Genomic DNA, 18,544 nt, shown 5'->3' with positions numbered 1-18,544 from the left:
TGCGGGTGCTCAGCTGGCCAGAGGGGCAAGATGCGCAAGCCGGGGATCGACTTGGTCCCCCCTGCGTGTTGCCAATCCTACTGCCACAGCCCTTGTTCTGGTCCGATCTTAGACTGGGAATGAACTCCGTATGCCTAAGCCAACCGACGAAACGAGCCCAGGGCAAAAAAAAATGTGGCACCAGCACATGCCTGAGTCCAGCATATGCACCCACAACCCTCGGTCCGTCTGATCTTACACTGGTAATGAACTCCATATGCTTAGAGTGGGAATGAACTCCGTATGCCTAAGTCAACCCACAAAATGAGCGTGCGGGCGCTCAACCGGCCAGACGGGTAGGATGCGCAAGCCAGGGATCGACCGAGTCCCCCCCTACGTGCTGCCGATCCTGCTGTCGCAACCCTCGGTCTGGTATGATCTTAGATTGGGAATGATCTCCGTATGCCTAAGCCAACCGACGAAACGAGCGGGCTGGCGGGCACTACGACGGCCAGAGAGGCGGGATGCGCAAGCCATGGATCGATAGGGTGGTAGGTGGGTTTAGGCACATCTTCATATTTCTACCATGCCAATGCCATTTTTATGGCTTGTAAATTCATACAATGGTCCCTTAAGCCTTCATGTGAAGTTTCACGGCAAGACGACTCGTTTTTTATTTTTCATGATTTTTGAAACTTTTTACGGTTCGAGATTTTTTTAAAATTTTTTCAGAAGGAGTTTTGGCCCCACACTTGGTAGACGTGATCCTTGTATTTTTGTTGGAATGCACAAAAAAATTCAGCTAAAAACTTGAAGTGTACAGGATTTTGTGACCATTTCAAAAAAGTATCCCCATTTCAGACAGTTTAATGGCTATTGGCAGCAAACCTATAAAATCTCAGATGATCTTTAAGGGGGTGTGAGTTCTTGTGGTTTGACTAGGGATAGTGGGCCAATATAAGGGCCAAGTGCCAGCACCCATCGCACATCATGTGCGCACACCCCCTCCCCGCCCCCTCAATCATCGGAACCCCAATGCTGTTGGTCAGTTTCTCCGGTGATGCTTTAGCGATGGTGCCCTAGGCGAAAAAAAAATATGACACCAGCACATGCCCGAGCCCAGCATGTGCACCCGCAACCCTCGGTCCGTTCTGATCTTACACTAGGAATGAACTCCGTATGCTTAGACTGGGAATGAACTCGGTGTGCCTAATTCAACCCATGAAACGTGCGTGCGGGCGCTCAGCCAACCAGAGGGGCAGGATGCGCAAGCCAGGGATCAGCCGGGTCCCCATCTATGTCACACCTTGGGCGGGCACGCCAGGCACATCAGGCAGACCAGCAGGCGAGCCAGAAGTCGAGGCCCACAGACTAGGCGTGCTGACGGGTATCTGTGCGCAAAGCCTAGCAAACGAGCTCAGAACTCCCGCCCTACTTGCAGGCCAGCCTATGAGTCCAAGACCTAGCATACAAGCCTCCCGCACCACATCTAGAAGGGCCCAAAGTACTGAACATGCAAGGGAAGCTTCTGGAAACAGGCAGGAGCATCCTGACAGATTTGGTTGACCCTGAAAATCAAGAGTTAGCATCCTGATTGATTGTAATCCCATGATTTTAGCCTTTATTCTAGGGATATGCCATTAAGTTGTAGCTGGAGCCTCAACTATAAATAAGGGGCTGCTCCACCCGCATTTGTACACCATTAAACACTTCTGTTTCAGTGAATACAAGAGCATTTCCAGAATTCTATCTTCTTATCCTGTTTCTCTTTAACTTGCGTAATCAGCCCTTCCCATTATTTTAGTGCCCACACGTTTGTGTTTTAGGCTGACTTAGGCACAAAGGAGGAGATTCCAAGCCTAAGGCCGCACGGATTCTGAGTCTAAGGTCAGAGCCCGTGACAGTTGGTATCAAAGCAAGTTTGATTCTACGTGTTTGTGTTGTGCAGGTTAGATCGTGATTGAGGAGATGGCATCCCAAAGCGACGTTGCTAGCCAACAACCAAAGGCCTAGGAGCATGGCAGGGGAAGAGGCAAGAAAGCCAGTTCTAGAGATATCTGGTCTACCATGGATGGTAGGCTGGCCAAGGTGGAGGTGACCGTAGTCGACATGGGGGAGAAGCTTGAGGAAGTAGAGACTCACATTGCATCGCTAGACTCCATGGGGGAGGAGATCCAAAGTGAGCTAGAAGCTGCTCTCAACAAAGGCTTGGACGTGTTCACCAAAAAGAACCAGACATTGGAGGCTAAAGTGCGGACCTTACGCGATGGCATGGAGGCCATGTGCCAGCGAATGGAAGAGCTTACCAGTGAGCTCGTTACTTGCAAGACTGCCATTGGGAATGACATGTTTGCTAGAGTGTCCAAATCCAGATTGGATGTCCCCAAGCCTAAGTAGTTTAAGGGGACTAGGGTGGCCAAGGAAGTAGACAACTACTTTTGGGGTATGGAGCAGTACTTCCAGGCCATGGGCATGTAAGACGAGGTGATAAAGGTAAGCACCGCTGCTATGTATCTCAATGATGTAGCCTTATTGTGGTGGAGGCGCAGGTGTGATGATGTCAGGCATGGAAGCGCCAAGCTTGGAACCTGGGCAAAGTTCCAAAAAGAGTTCAGAGAACAATTTTACCTGGAGTATGCCGATGATGAGGCACAGGCAAAGTTGCGTAGGTTGAGCCAGCAAGGGGACATAAGGGAGTATGTTCAGAAATTCTCTGAACTGATGCTACAAATCTCAGATCTAGGTGAGAAGGACGCATTCTTCGCTTTCATGGATGGGCTAAAGCCGTGGGTGAAGCATGAGCTACAAAGGAGAAGAGTTCATGACTTGGCTAAAGCCATGACTACTGCCAAGGCCTTGATAGAGTTCAAGCCTCTGAACAAGTTCGAGTCTTCCAAGCCCAAAGGTAAGGGCAGGGATGATAGGGACCAGAAGAAGCAGTCCAAAGGGAAGGACCATGATCGGGAGTCCAAGGATGGAGATTGAGACCATTCAACCAAGGATGGCGAGAGGAAGCCACCAGCAGGCAAGTGGAAAGCAAAGGGGGACCGAGAGCCACTAGCATGCTACCTATGTGGAGGGAGCCACATAGCACGTAATTGCCCACAGAAAGGCAAGCTGGCTGCTGTAGACAAGGAGTCTGACGAGGAGCCAGAGTTAGGGGTAGCAAATCTTGGGTCATTGGTGCTCAATGCTGTCCAAAGTAAGGGGAGTAGCAAGCCAAAGGGCTTGATGTTTGTGGATCTGATTGTTGCAGGTCAGAAGGTGAGTGCACTAGTGGACACAGGTGCCTCACATTTTTTTATTTCAGGTGATGGAGCCTGAAAGCTTGGACTAAAGGTGCAGAAAGAGACTAGTACCATTAAAATGGTGAACTCCAAGGAAGTTCTAGCCATTGGAGTAGCACGGGGAGTGGAGTTGCAGCTTGGAGACTGGAAAGGCAAGGAGACCATTGAGGTAATACCCCTTGATGACTATGAGTTTGTGATTGGGTTGGATTTCCTTATTCGGATTAACGCCCTCCTTGTGCCTTTTGCCGATTGTGTTTGCATCTTGGATGCACAGTGCCAATGCCTAGTGCCATTGAGAAGAGGGTCTGGAGTTGGGTCGCGGGTGGTGTCAGCCATCCAATTTGCCAAGGCGATAAGCAGACAAGAAGACACCTTCTTGGCAGCCCTGAAATATGATGAGCCAAGGGAGAAAAAGACCGAGTCACCCTTGGAGGTGCTAAAAGTGCTGAAGACCTTTAGTGATGTGATGCCCGCAAAGCTGCCTAGCAAGCTACCACCTAAGAGAAAGGTGGACCACAAGATCGAGCTAGTGTCTGAGGCCAAGCCACCAGCCAGAGCCCCTTATCGAATGTCTCCACCAGAGTTGGAGGAGTTAAAGAAGCAGCTCAAGGAGTTAGTTGATGCTGGCTTCATCAAGCCATCGAAGGCACCCTATGGTTCATCGATTCTATTCCAGCGCAAGCATGACGGGTCATTGCAGCTGTGCATAGACTACCAGGCCTTGAACAAGCTGACCATCAAGAACAAGTACCCGATCACACTCATTACAGACTTGTTCGATCAACTTGGGAGCACAAGGTGGTTCACCAAGCTAGATTTGAGGTCAGGCTACTATTAAGTCAGGATCACAGAGGGATATGAGCCAAAGATAGCATGTGTCACTCGGTATGGTTCGTATGAGTTCTTAGTGATGCCTTTCAAACTCACGAATGCCCCAGCAACATTCTGCACCTTTATGAACAAGGTACTTTAGTCATTCTTTGATCGATTTGTTATGGTTTATTTGGATAACATTGTGATCTACAGCCAGACTTTGGGAGAGCATGTAGACCACTTGAGACAGGTGTTCGAGGTGTTGCGACGCACAAGCTGTTTGTCAAGAGGGAGAAGTGCTCATTCACCCAGCAGGAGATCCCGTTCCTAGGCCACATAGTGGAAAGTGGCAGGATACACATGGATGAAGGCAAAATACATGCCATCCTGGAGTGGCAACCGCCAACCAAGCTCACTGAGTTGAGATCGTTCCTTGGGCTGGTTAACTACTACAGGCACTTCATCAAAGGTCACTCAGTAATAGCCATGCCATTGTCTGACTTGCTCAAGAAAGGGAGAGCATGGGAGTGGAGCGCAAGGTGCCAGGAAGCCTTTGATAGGTTGAAGTGGGCTGTGATCGAGGAGCCAGTCTTGGCCTTGCCAGACCATGCCAAGCCGTATGAGGTGCATACGGATGCATCAGACTTTGCTATAGGGGGCATGTTGATGCAGGAGGGACGTCCAGTCGCGTTCAAGAGCAGAAAGCTGAATGAGACTAAATGCAAGTACACGGTCCAAGAGAAGAAGATGACGGCAGTGGTGCACTACTTGCGCACTTGGCACCATTACCTGTTGGGGTGGAGGTTCATGGTGAGGACGGACAATATGGTGACTAGCTACTTCTAGACGCAGAAGAAGTTGTCCCCCAAGCAGGCGAGATGGCAAGATTTTTTTACAGAATTTGATTTCCAAATGGAGTACAAGCCAGGACGGGCGAACCTAGTGGCAGATGCCCTGAGCAGGAAGGCCAACCTTGCTGCCATTAGCCAACCAGAGAGGTCACTACTGCCACTCATCAAGGAGGGACTTGCGCATGATCTTACAGCCAAGGCTTTGATGGAGTATGCCCAGCAAGGTAAGACTAGGTAGTTTTGGTTGCAGGATGGTTTGTTGTACACCAGGGGCAGTAGACTGTTTGTGTCGCACCACGGGAAGCTCCGTAAGGAAGTTTTGCAAGAATGTCATGATTCAAGGTGGGCTAGACACCCTGGAGTGAGGCACACCTCAGTGCTAATCGAGGATCGGTACTACTGGCCACAGATGAGGGACGATGTGGAGGCCCATGTGAAGACTTGTCTTGTGTGCCAACAACAAGGTGGAGCTCAAGAAACCAGGCAGTCTCTTGGAGCCATTGCTAGTGCCAGAGTGACCATGGGAGAATGTTTCTCTGGACTTTATAGTCAGTCAACCCAAGACAGAGGGGTTTGGAAGCATCATGGTAGTGGTGGATAGGTTTTCCAAGTATGGAATTTTCATTCCAGCAACCAAGGAGTGCCCAGCCGAGGAGGCAGCTCAATTGTTCCTGAAGAACATGGTTAAGTACTGGGGAGTGTCGAGGACCATTGTTAGTGATCGGGACGAGCAGTTCATAGGCAGGTTTTGGACTGAGTTATTTAAGCTATTGGGGTCAGACTTGAACTTTTCCACTAGCATGCATCTGCAGACCGATGGGCAGACAGAATGAGTGAATGGACTATTAGAGGTCTACCTCAAGCACTATGTGAGTGCCACACAAAGGGACTGGCCAAAGCTGCTAGATGTTACGCAGTTTTCCTACAACTTGCAAAGGAGCGAGGCAACAAACCAGAGCCCATTTAAGGTTGTGACAGGGCAACAACCACTAACACCCAGTTTGATTGTTGCAGGTTATACAGGGCCGAATCCAGCAGCATACAAGTTTGCCAAGGCATGGTAGGAGCAAACTGACTTGGCAAGAGGTCGAAGAAGTGGGCAGACCAGAATAGGCAGGACGTGCAGTTCCAGGTTGGAGACTTGGTGTTGGTAAAGCTGCATCCCATTGTGCGCCATAGGGGGCTGCACAAAGGCCTAGTACGGAGGTATGAGGGACCTTTTCGAATAGTCAAGAGGGTAGGCAAGGTTGCCTACAAGTTGGATATGCCACCCAAGCTGAGGGTACAACCGATGTTCCATGTGAGCATGCTCAAGTCGTTCCATGAGGATGAGGGAGATCCGGGACGAGCAGAGTCAAAGCGTGTGCCATTGGGAGCAAGGGCCTCATATAAGAAGGAAGTCCACAACATCATAGCTGATCGGGAGGTGAGATGAAAGAACTACTAACCAAGACATGAGTACTTGGTGCACTGGAAGGGACTTTCAGATAGTGAGGCAAGGTAGGAACCAGCAGAGGACTTATGGCAGTTCGTGGACCAGATCAGGCAGTACCATGTAGAAGACGTAACGAGGGCGTTGCATAATCAAGTGGGGGAGAATGTCATGCCCTGGGCGAACACGTCAGGCACATCAGGCAGACCAGCAGGTGAGCTAGAGGTTGAGGCTCACAAACCAGGCGTGCTGGCGGGTATCTGTGTGCAAAGCCTAGCAAACGTGCTCAGAACGCCCGCCCATCTTGTAGGCTAGCCCGTGAGACCAAGGCTTGGCATACAAGCTACCCGTACCACATCCAGAAGGGTCCAAGGTGCTGGACACGCAAGGGAAACTTCTGGAAACAGGCAAGAGCATCCTGGCAGATTTGGTTGACCCTAAAAATCAGGAGTTAGCATCTTGATTGATTGTAATCCCATGATTTTAGCCTTTATTCTAGGGATATGCCATTAAGTTGTAGCTGGAGCCTCAACTATAAATAGAGGGTTGCTCCACCCTCATTTGTACACCATCAAACACTTCTGTTTCAGTGATTACAAGAGCATTTCCAGAATTCTATCTTCTTATCCTATTTCTCTTTAACTTGCGTAATCAGCCCTTCCCATTGTTCTAGTGCCCGCACGCTTGTGTTTTAGGCTGACTTAGGCATAAAAGAGGAGATTCCAAGCCTAAGGCCACACGGATTCTGAGTCTAAGGTCAGAGCTCGTGACACCTACGTGATACCAATCCTGCTACTGTAACCCTCCATCCGATCCAATCTTAGACTGGGAATGAACTCTATATGCCTAAGCCAACCGACGAAACGAGTGGGCGAGCGGGCACTACGCCGGCCAGAGAGGCGAGATGCGCAAACCGTGGATCGATAGGGTGGTAGGTGGGTTTAGGCACATCTTCATATTTCTACCATGCCAATGCCATTTTTATGGCTTGTAAATTCATACAATGGTCCCTTAAGCCTTCATGTGAAGCTTCATGGCAAGATAACTCGTTTTCTATTTTTCACGATCTTTGAAACTTTTTACGATTTGTGATTTTTTTAAAATTTTTTCAGAAGGAGTTTTGGCCCCAAACTTGGTAGCCATGATCCTTGTATTTTTGTTGGCAGGCACAAAAAAATTTAGCTAAAAACTCGAAGTGTACAGGATTCTGTGACTATTTGAAAAAAATGTCCCCATTTTAGACACTTTAATGGCTACTAGTAGCAAACCTGTAAAATCTCAAATGCTCTTTAAGGGGGTGTGAGTTCTCAAGGTTTGATGAGGGATAGGGGGCCAACATAAGGGCCAAGTACCAGCACCCAACGCACATCATGTGCGCACACCCCCCGCCCCCTAATCGCCGGAACCCCAATGCCGCCGGTCAGGTTCTCCGACGATGCTCCGGTGATGGTGCCCCTAGCGAACAAAAAATATGGCACCAGCACATGCCCGAGCCCAGCATGTGCACCCGCAATCTGGGAATGAACTCCGTATGCCTAAGCCAATCGATGAAACGAGCAAGCGGGCGGGCACTACGCTGGCCAGAGAGGCGGGATGCGCAAGTCGTGGATCGATAAGGTGGTAGGTGGGTTTAGGCACATCTTCATATTTCTGCCATGCCAATGCCATTTTTATGGCCTATAAATTCATACAATGGTCCCTTAAGCCTTCATGTGAAGTTTCATGGCAAGACGACTCGTTTTCTATTTTTCATGATTTTCAAAAATTTTTACGGTTTAGGATTTTTTAAAAATTTTTTCAAAAGGATTTTTGGCCCCAAAATTGGTAGACGTGATCCTTGTATTTTTGTTGGCTTGCACAAAAAAATTCAGCTAAAATTTGGAAGTGTACAATATTTTGTGACCATTTGAAAAAAGTGTCCCCATTTCAAACACTTTAATGGCTACTGGCAGCAAACCTGTAAAATCTCAAATGCTGTTTAAGGGGGTGTGAGTTCTCGAGGTTTGATGAGGGATAAGGGGCCAATATAAGGGCCAAGTACCAGCACCCATCGCACATCATGTGCGCACACCCTCCTCGCCCCCCTAATCGTCGGAACCCCAATGCCGTCAGTCAGATTCTCCGACGATGGTGCCCCTGGCGAAAAAAAATGCGGCACCAGCACATGCTCGAGCCCAGCATCTGCACCCACAACCCTTGGTCTGGTCCAATTTTACACTGGGAATGAACTCCATATGCTTAGACTGGGAATGAACTCCATATGCCTAAGTCAACCCACGAAACGAGCATGCGGGTGCTCAGCCGGCCAGAGGGGCAGGATGAGCAAGCCAGGGATCGACCAGGTCCCGCCCTGCGTGTTGCCAATCTTGCTGCAGCAACCTTCGGTTTGGTTTGATCTTAGACTTGGAATGAACTTCGTATGCCTAACCGAACAGACAAAACGAGCAGGCGGGCGGGCGCTATGCTAGCCAAGGAGGCGGGATACGCAAGCCGTGGATCGATAGGGTGGTAGGTGGGTTTAGGCACATCTCCATATTTTTGCCGTGTCAACGCCATTTTTATGGCTTGTAAATTCAGACAATGGTCCCTTAAGCCTTCATGAGATGTTTCATGGCAAGACGACTTGTTTTCTATTTTCCACGATTTTTGAAACTTTTTACGGTTCAAGATTTTTTAAAATTTTTTTAGAAGGAGTTTTCTCTCCAAACTTGGTAGACGTGATCCTTGTATTCTTGTTGGCATGCACAAAAACATTCAGCTAAAAACTCGAAGTGAACAAGATTTTGTGACCATTTGAAAAAAGTGTCCCCATTTCAGACACTTTAATGGCTATTGGTAGCAAACCTGTAAAATCTCAAATGCGACACCAGGACATGCCCGAGCCCAGCATGTGCACCCGCAACCCTCGGTCTGGTCTGATCTTACATTGGGAATTAACTCCGTATGCTTAGACTAGGAATGAACTCCATATGCCTAAGTCAACCCACGGAACGAGCGTGCGGGAGGGCACTACGTCGGCCAGAGAGGCGGGATGCGCAAGCTGTGGATCGATAGGGTGGTAGGAGGGTTTAGGCACATCTTCATATTTCTACCATTCCAATGCCATTTTTATGGCTTGTAAATTCACACAATGGTCCTTTAGGCCTTCATGTGAAGTTTCAAGGCAAGACGACTCATTTTCTATTTTTCATGATTTTTGAAACTTTTTACGGTTCAAGATTTTTTAAAAATTTTTTCAGAAGGATTTTTGGCCCCAAACTTGGTAGACGTGATCCTTGTATTGTTGTTGGCTTGCACACAAAAATGCAGCTAAAAACTCGAAGTGTACAAGATTTGCTGACCATTTGAAAAAAGTGTACCCATTTTCAGACACTTTAATGGCTACTGGCAGCAATCCTGTAAAATCTCAAATGCTCTTTAAGGGGGTGTGAGTTCTAGAGGTTTGATGAGGGATAGGGGGCCAATATAAGGGCCAAGTACCAGCACCCATCGCACATCATGTGTGCACACCCCCCACCCCCCCACCCCCCCAATCGCTGGAACCCCAATGCTGTTGGTCAGGTTCTCCGATGATGCTCCGACGATGGTGCCCTGGGCAAAAAAAAATGCGGCACCAGCACATGCCCGAGCCCAGTATGTGCACCCACAACCCTCGGTCTGGTCCGATCTTACACTGGGAATGAACTTCGTATGCTTAGACTGGGAATGAACTCCGTATGCCTAAGTCAACCCACGAAACGAGCGTGCGGGTGCTCAACCGGCCAGAGGGGCAGGATGCACAAGCCGGGGATCGGTTGGGTGCCCCCTACGTGCTACCAATCCTGCTGCTATAACCCTCGGTCTGGTCTGATCTTAAACTGGGAATGAACTCTGTATGCCTAAGCCAACCGACGAAACGAGCGGGCGGGCGGGCACTACGCCGCCCAGAGAGGCGGGATGCGCAAGCCATGGATCGATAGGGTGGTTGGTGGGTTTAGGCACATCTCATATTTGTACTATGCCAATGCTATTTTTATGGCTTGTAAATTCATACAATGGTCCCTTAAGCCTTGATGTGAAGTTTCATGGCAAGATGACTTGTTTTCTATTTTTCACGATTTTTGAAACTTTTTAAAGTTTGGGATTTTTATAAAATTTTTTCAGAAGGAGTTTTGGCCCCAAACTTGGTAGACATGATCTTTGTATTTTTGTTGGCATGCATAAAAAAATTCAGCTAAAAACTGGAAGTGGACAGGATTTTGTTACCATTCGAAAAAAGTGTCCCCATTTCAGACACTTTAATTGCTACTGGAAGCAAACCTGTAAAATCTCAAATGCTCTTGAAGGGGGTGTGAGTTCTCGAGGTTTGATGAGGGATAGGGGGCCAATATAAGGGCCAAGTACTAGCACCCATCGCACATCATGTGCGCACACCCCCGCCGCCCCCCCAATCATCGGAACCCCAATGCCGTCGGTCAGGTTCTCCGACGATGCTCCGACGATGGTGCCCCGAGCAAAAAAAAATACGGCACCAGCACATGCCCGAGACCAGCATGTGCACCTATGACCCTCGGTTTGGTCCGATCTTACACTGGGAATGAACTCTGTATGCTTAGACTGGGAATGAACTCCGTATCCCTGAGTCAACCCACAGAATGAGCGTGCGGGTGCTCAGTCGACCAGAAGGGCAGGATGCACTAGCTGAGGATCGACCGGGTCCCCCCTACATGTTGCCGATCTTGCTGCCACAACCCTCGGTCCGGTCTGATCTTAGATTGGGAATGAACTCCGTACGCCTAAGCCAACGGACGAAATGAGCAGACGGACGGGCACTATGCCAGCCAGAGAGACGGGATGCGCAAGCCATGTATGGATAGGGTGGTAGGTGGGTTTAGGAACATCCTCATATTTCTGCCATGCCAAAGTCATTTTTATGGCTTGTAAATTCATACAATCGTCCCTTAAGCCTTCATGTGAAGTTTCATGGCAAGACGACTTGTTTTTTATTTTTCATGATTTTGGAAACTTTTTACGGTTTGGGATTTTTTAAAACTTTTTTCAGAAGGAGTTTTGCTCCAAACTTAGTAGACGTGATCCTTGTATTTTTGTAGGCATGCACAAAAAAATTCAGTTAAAAACACGGAGTGTACAAGATTTTGTGACCATTTGAAAAAAATGTCCCCATTTCGGAAACTTTAATGGCTACTGGCAGCAAACCTGTAAAATCTCAAATGCTCTTTAAGGGGGTGTGAGTTCTCAAGGTTTGATGAGGGATAGGGGGCCAATATAAAGGCCAAGTACCAGCACCCATCGCACATCATGTGCGCACACCCCCCGCGCCCCCAAATTGCCGGAACCCCAATGCCGTCGATCAGGTTCTCCGACGATGCTCCGATGATGGTGCCCCAGGCAAAAAAAAATATGACACTACCACATGCCCAAGCCCAGCATGTGTACCCGCAACCCTCGGTCCGATCCGATCTTAGTGGGAATGAACTCCGTATGCTTAGATTGGGAATGAACTTCGTATGCCTAAGTCAACCCATGAAACGAGCGTGCGGGCGCTCAGTCGGCTAGAAGGGCAGGATGCACAAGCTGGGGATCGATCGGGTCCCCCCTACGTGCTGCCGATCCTGCTGCTGCAACCTTCGGTCTGGTCCAATCTTAGAGTGGGCACTACGTCGACCAGAGAGGTAGGATGCGCAAGCCATGGATCGATAGGGTGGTAGGTGGGTTTAGGCACATCTTCATATTTCTGCCATGCCGATGCCATTTTTACGGCTTTTAAATTCATACAATGGTCCCTTAAGCCTTCATGTGACGTTTCATGGCAAGACGACTCGTTTTCAATTTTTCATGATTTTTGAAACTTTTTATGGTTTGGGATTTTTTTAAAATTTTTTTGGAAGTAGTTTTGGCCTCAAACTTGGTAGACATGATCCTTGTATTTTTTTTGGCATGCACAAAAAAATTCAGCTAAAAACTCGAAGTGTATAGGATTTAGTGACCATTCGAAAAAAGTGTCCCCATTTCAGACACTTTAGTGGCTACTGGCAGCAAACCTGTAAAATCTCAAATGCTCTTTAAGGGGGTGTGAGTTCTCGAGGGTTGATGAGGGATAGGGGGCCAATATAAGGGCCAAGTTCCAGCATCCATCACACATCATGTGCGCACACCCCCCCCGCCCCCCAATCACCGGAACCCCAATGCCGTCGGTCAGGTTCTCCAACGATGCTCCGATGATGGTGCCCCGGGTGAAAAAAAAAAGTTGCACCAGCACATGCCCGAGCCCAGCATGTGCACCTGCAACCCTCGGTCTGGTCTGATCTTACACTGGGAATGAACTTCGCAAGCTTAGATTGGGAATCAACTCCGTATGCCTAAGTCAACCCATGAAACGAGCGTGCAGGCGCTCCGCCGGCCAGAGGGACAGGATGCGCAAGTCAGGGATCGGCTGGGTCAACCCCTACATGCTACCGATCTTGCAACCGTAACCCTCGATCTGGTCTGATTTTAGATAGGGAATGAACTCCGTATGCCTAAGCCAACCGACGAAATGAGCGGACAGGCGGGCACTACGCTGCCAGAGAGGTGGGATGTGCAAGTCGTGGATCGATAGGGTGGTAGGTGGGTTTAGGCACATCTTCATATTTCTACCCTACCAATGCAATTTTTATGGCTTGTAAATTCATACAATGGTCCCTTAAGCTTTCATGTGAAGTTTCATGGCAAGGCGACTCGTTTTCTATCTTTCATGATTTTTGAAACTTTTTACGGTTCGGGATTTACTTAAAATTTTTCGAAAGAATTTTTGGCCCCAAACTTGGTAGACGTGATCCTTGAATTTTTGTTGGCATGCAAAAAAAAAATTCAGCTAAAAACTTGAAGTGTATAGGATTTTGTGACCATCTGAAAAAAAGTGTCCCCATTTCAGACACTTTAATGGCTACTGGCAGCAAACCTATAAAATCTCAAATGCTCTTTAAGGGGGTGTGACTTCTCGAGGTTTGATGGGGGATAGGGGGCCGATATAAGGGCCAAGTACCAGCAGCCATTGCAGATCATGTGCGTACACCCCCCGCCCCTAAATCGTCGAAACCTCAACACCGTCGGTCAGGTTCTCCAGTGATGGTCCGACGACGGTGCCCCGGGTGAAAAAAAAATGTGGCACCAGCACATGCCCGAGCCCAGCATGTGCACCCGCAATCCTGGGTCCTATTTGATCTTACACTGTGAATGAACTCCGTATGCTTAGACTGGGAATGAACTCCGTATGCCTAAGTCAACTCACGAAACGAGCGTGCGGGCGCTCAGCTGGCCAGAGGGGTAGAATGCGCAAGCCAGGGATCGATCGGGTCCCCCCTACGTGCTGCTGATCCTACTACCTAACCTTTGATCTGGTTCGATCTTAGACTTGACATGAACTCTGTATGCCTAAGCCAACCGACGAAACGAACGGGCAGGCGGGCACTACGTCGGCCAGAGAGGCGGGATGCGTAAGCTGTGGATCGATAGGGTGGTAGGTGGGTTTAGGCACATCTTCATATTTTTGCCATGCCAATGCCATTTTTATGGCTTGTAAATTCATGCAATGGTCCCTTAAGCCTTCATGTGAAGTTTCATGGCAAGACGACTCGTTTTCTATTTTTCATGATTTTGGAAACTTTTTACGGTTCGAGATTTTTTTAAAATTTTTTCAGAAGGAGTTTTGGTAACAAACCTGGTAGACGTGATCCTTGTATTTTTGTTGGCATGCACAAAAAAAATTGAGCTAAAAACTCGAAGTGTACAGGATTTGTGACCATTTGAAAAAAGTGTCCCCATTTCAGACACTTTAATGGCTACTGGCAGCAAACCTGTAAAATCTCAAATGCTCTTTAAGGGGGTGTGAGTTCTCGAGGTTTGATGAGGGATAGGGGCCAACATAAAGGCCAAGTACCAGCACCCATCACACATCATGCGTGCACACCCCCCCCAATTGTCAAAACCTCAATGCCGTCGGTCAGCTTCCCTGACGATGGTGCCCTGGGCGAAAAAAGATGCGGCACCAGCACATGCCCGAGCCCAGCATGTGCACCCGTAACCCTCGATCTGGTCTGATCTTACACTGGGAATGAACTCCATATGCTTAGACTGGAGCCTAAGTCAACCCATGAAACGAGCGTGCGAGTGCTCAGCCGGCCAGAGGGGCAGGATGCGCAAGCCGGGGATTGGCCGTGTCCCCCTATGTGTTGCCGATCCTACTACTGCAACCCTCAGTCTGATCTGATCTTAGACTGGGAATGAACTCTGTATGCCTAAGCCAACCGACGAAACAAACAGGTGGGCGGGCACTACGTCGGCCAGAGAGGCGGGATGCGCAAGCCATGGATCGATAGGGTGGTAGGTGGGTTTAGGTACATCTTCATATTTCTGCCATGCCAATGCCATTTTTATGGCTTGTAAATTCATACAATGGTCCCTTAAGCCTTCATGAGATGTTTCATGGCAAGACGACTCGTTTTCTATTTTTCATGATTTTTGAAACTTTTTATGGTTCGGGATTTTTTAAAAAAATTTTCAGAAGGAGTTTTCTCTCCAAACTTGGTAGACGTGATCCTTGTATTTTTGTTGGCATGCACAAAAACATTCAGCTAAAAACTCGAAGTGAACAAGATTTTGTGACCTTTTGAAAAAAGTGTCCCCATTTCAGACACTTTAATGGCTACTGGTAGCAAACCTGTAAAATCTCAAATGTTTTGAAGGGGTGTGACTTCTCAAGGTTTGATGAGGGATAGGGGGCAAATATAAGGGCCAAGTACCAGCACCCATCACACATCATGCGCACACACCCCCCGGCCCCCCAATCACCGAAACCCCAATGCCGTTGGTCAGGTTCTCCAATGATACTCTCCCGATGGTGCCCCGGGCGAAAAAAATGTGACACCAGCACATGCCCGAGCCCAGTATTTGCACCTGCAACCCTAGGTCTGGTCCAATCTTACATTGGGAATGAACTTCGTATGGTTAGACTGGGAATGAACTCCGTATGCCAAGTCAACCCATGAAATGAGCGTGTGGGTGCTCAGTCGGCCAGAGGGGCAGGATGCACAAGCCGGGGATCGGCCGGGTCCCCCCTATGTGCTGTCAATCCTACTACCGCAACCCTCAGTCCAATCCGATCATAGACTGGGAATGAACTCTGTATGCCTAAGCCAACCGACGAAACGAACAAGCGAGCGGGCACTATGCCGACCAAAGAGGCGGGATGCGCAAGCCATGGATCGATAGGGTGGTAGGTGGGTTTAGGCACATCTTCATATTTCTGCCATGCCAATGCCATTTTTATGGCTTGTAAATTCATACAATGGTCCCTTAAGCCTTCATGAGATGTTTCATGGCAAGACGACTCGTTTTCTATTTTTCATGATTTTTGAAACTTTTTATGGTTCGAGATTTTTTTAAAATTTTTTTGGAAGTAGTTTTGGCCCCAAACTTGTTAAACGTGATCCTTGTATTTTTTTTGGCATGCATAAAAAAATTCAGCTAAAAACTCAAAGTGTATAGGATTTTGTGACCATTTGAAAAAAGTGTCCCCATTTCAAAGACTTTAATGGCTACTGGCAGCAAACCTGTAAAAGCTCAAATGCTCTTTAAGGGGGTGTGAGTTCTCGAGGTTTGATGAGGAATAGGGTGCCAATATAAGGGCCAAGTACCAGCACCCATCGCACATCATGTGCGCACACCTCCCCGCCCCCCAATCGTCGGAACCCCAATGCCGCCGATCAGGTTCTCCGATGATGCTCTCGCGATGGTGCCCCGGGTGAAAAAAAATGTGACACCAGCACATGCTCGAGCCCAGCATTTACACCTGCAACCCTAGGTCCGGTCCGATCTTACATTGCGAATGAACTTCGTATGGTTAGACTGGGAATGAACTCCGTATGCCAAGTCAACCCATGAAATGAGCGTGTGGGTGCTCAGTCGGCTAGAGGGGCAGGATGCATAAGTCGAGGATCGGTCTGCTCCCCCCTACGTCTCACCCTGGGTGGATGTGCCAGGCACATCAGGTAGACTAGCAGGCGAGCCAGAGGTTGAGGCATGTGGACCAGGCGTGCTGACGGGTATCTGTGCGCAAAGCCTAGCAAACATGCTCAGAATGCCCGCTCGACTTGCAGGCCAGCCCGTGGGACCAAGGCCTGGTATACAAGCTGCCCGCACCACATCTGGAAGGGCCCAAGGTGCTGGACTCGCAAGGGAAGCTTCTGAAAATAGGCAGGAGCATCCTGGCAGATTTGGTTGACCCTGAAAATCAGGAGTTAGCATCCTGATTGATTGTAATCCCATGATTTTAGCCTTTATTCTAGGGATATGCCATTAAGTTGTAGCTGAAGACTCAACTATAAATAGAGGGCTGCTCCACCCTCATTTGTACACCATCAAACACTTTTGTTTTAGTGAATGCAAGAGCATTTCCAGAATTTTGTCTTCTTATCCTATTTTTCTTTAACTTGCGTAATCAGCCCTTCCCATTGTTCTAGTGCCCCCACGCTTGTGTTTTAGGCTGACTTAGGCACAAAGGAGGAGATTGCATGCCCAAGGCCATATGGATTCTGAGTCTAAGGTCCGAGCCCATGACAGTTGGTATCAGAGCAAGTTCGATTCTGTGTGTTTGTGTTATGCAGGTTAGATCATGATTGAAGAGATGGCATCCTAAAGCGACGTTGCTAGCCAACAACCAGAGGCCCAGGAGCATGGCCGGGGAAAAGGTAAGAAAGCCAGTTCTAGAGATATCTAGTCTACCATGGACGGTAGGCTAGCCAACATGGAGGTGACCGTAGGTGACATGAGGGAGAAGCTTGAGGAAGTAGAGACTCACATTGCATCGCTAGACTCCATGGGGGAGGAGATCCAAAGTGAGCTAGAAGCCGCTCTCAACAAAGGCTTAGACGTGTTCACCAAAAGAGCTAGACCTTGGAGGCTGAAGTGCAAACCTTGCACGATGGCATGGAGGCCATGCGCCAGCGGATGGAAGAGCTTACCAGTGAGCTCGTTACTTGCAAGACTGCCATTGGGAATGGCATGTTTGCTAGAGTGTCCAAATCCAGATTGGATGTCCCCAAGCCTAAGGAGTTTAAGGGGACTAGGGCAGCCAATGAAGTAGACAACTACCTTTAGGGTATGGAGCAGTACTTCCAGGCCATAGGCATGCAAGACGAGGCGATAAAGGTAAGCACCACTGCTATGTATCTCATTGATGTAGCCTTATTGTGGTGGAGGCACAGGTGTGATGATGTCAGGCATGAAAGCACCAAGATTAGAACTTGGGCAGAGTTCCAAAAGGAGTTTAGAGAACAATTTTACCCGGAGTATGCCGATGATGAGGCATTGGCAAAGTTACGCAGGTTGAGCCAGCAAGGGGACATAAGGGAGTATGTCCAAAAATTCTCTGAACTGATGCTACAGATCTCGGATCTAGGCGATAAGGATGCATTCTTTGCTTTCATGGATGGGCTGAAGCTGTGGGTGAAGCATAAGCTACAAAGGAGTGGAGTTCATGTCCCCTGGCTAAAGCCATGACTACTACCGAGGCCTTGATAGAATTCAAGCCTCTGAACAAGTTTGAGTCTTCCAAGTCCAAGGGTAAGGGCAGGGACGATAGGGACCAGAAAAAGCAGTCTAAGGGGAAGGACCGTGATCGGGAGTCCAAGGATGGAGATCGAGACCGTTCAACCAAGGATGGCAAGAGGAAGCCACCAGCAGGCAAGTGGAAAGCAAAGGGGGACCGAGAGCCACTAGCATGCTACCTATGTGGAGGGAGCCACAAAGCACGCAATTACCCGAGAAGGGTAAGCTGGCTGCTATAGACAAGGAGTCTGACGAGGAGCCAAAGTCAGAGGCAGCAAAGCTTGTGTCGTTGGTGCTCAATGCTATCCAGAGTAAGGGGAGCCGCAAGCCAAAGGGCTTGATGTTTATGGATCTGATGGTTACGGGTCAGAAGGTGAGTGCACTGGTGGACACAAGTGCCTCACATCTTTTTATTTCAGGTGATGAAGCCCAGAAGCTCGGACTAAAGGTGCAGAAAGGGACTAGTACCATTAAAATAGTGAACTCCAAGAAAGTTCCAGCCATTGGAGTAGCACTGGGAGTGGAGTGTCAGCTTGGAGACTGGAAAGGCAAGGAGACCATTGAGGTAATACCCCTTGATGACTATGAGTTTG

The sequence above is a fragment of the Durio zibethinus genome, chromosome 8 (genome assembly GCF_047325235.1).
Source record: "Durio zibethinus cultivar Kanyao isolate XHJ-2024 chromosome 8, ASM4732523v1, whole genome shotgun sequence".
Taxonomy (NCBI): Eukaryota; Viridiplantae; Streptophyta; class Magnoliopsida; order Malvales; family Malvaceae; genus Durio; species Durio zibethinus.
This window is presented reverse-complemented; position numbering follows the sequence as displayed.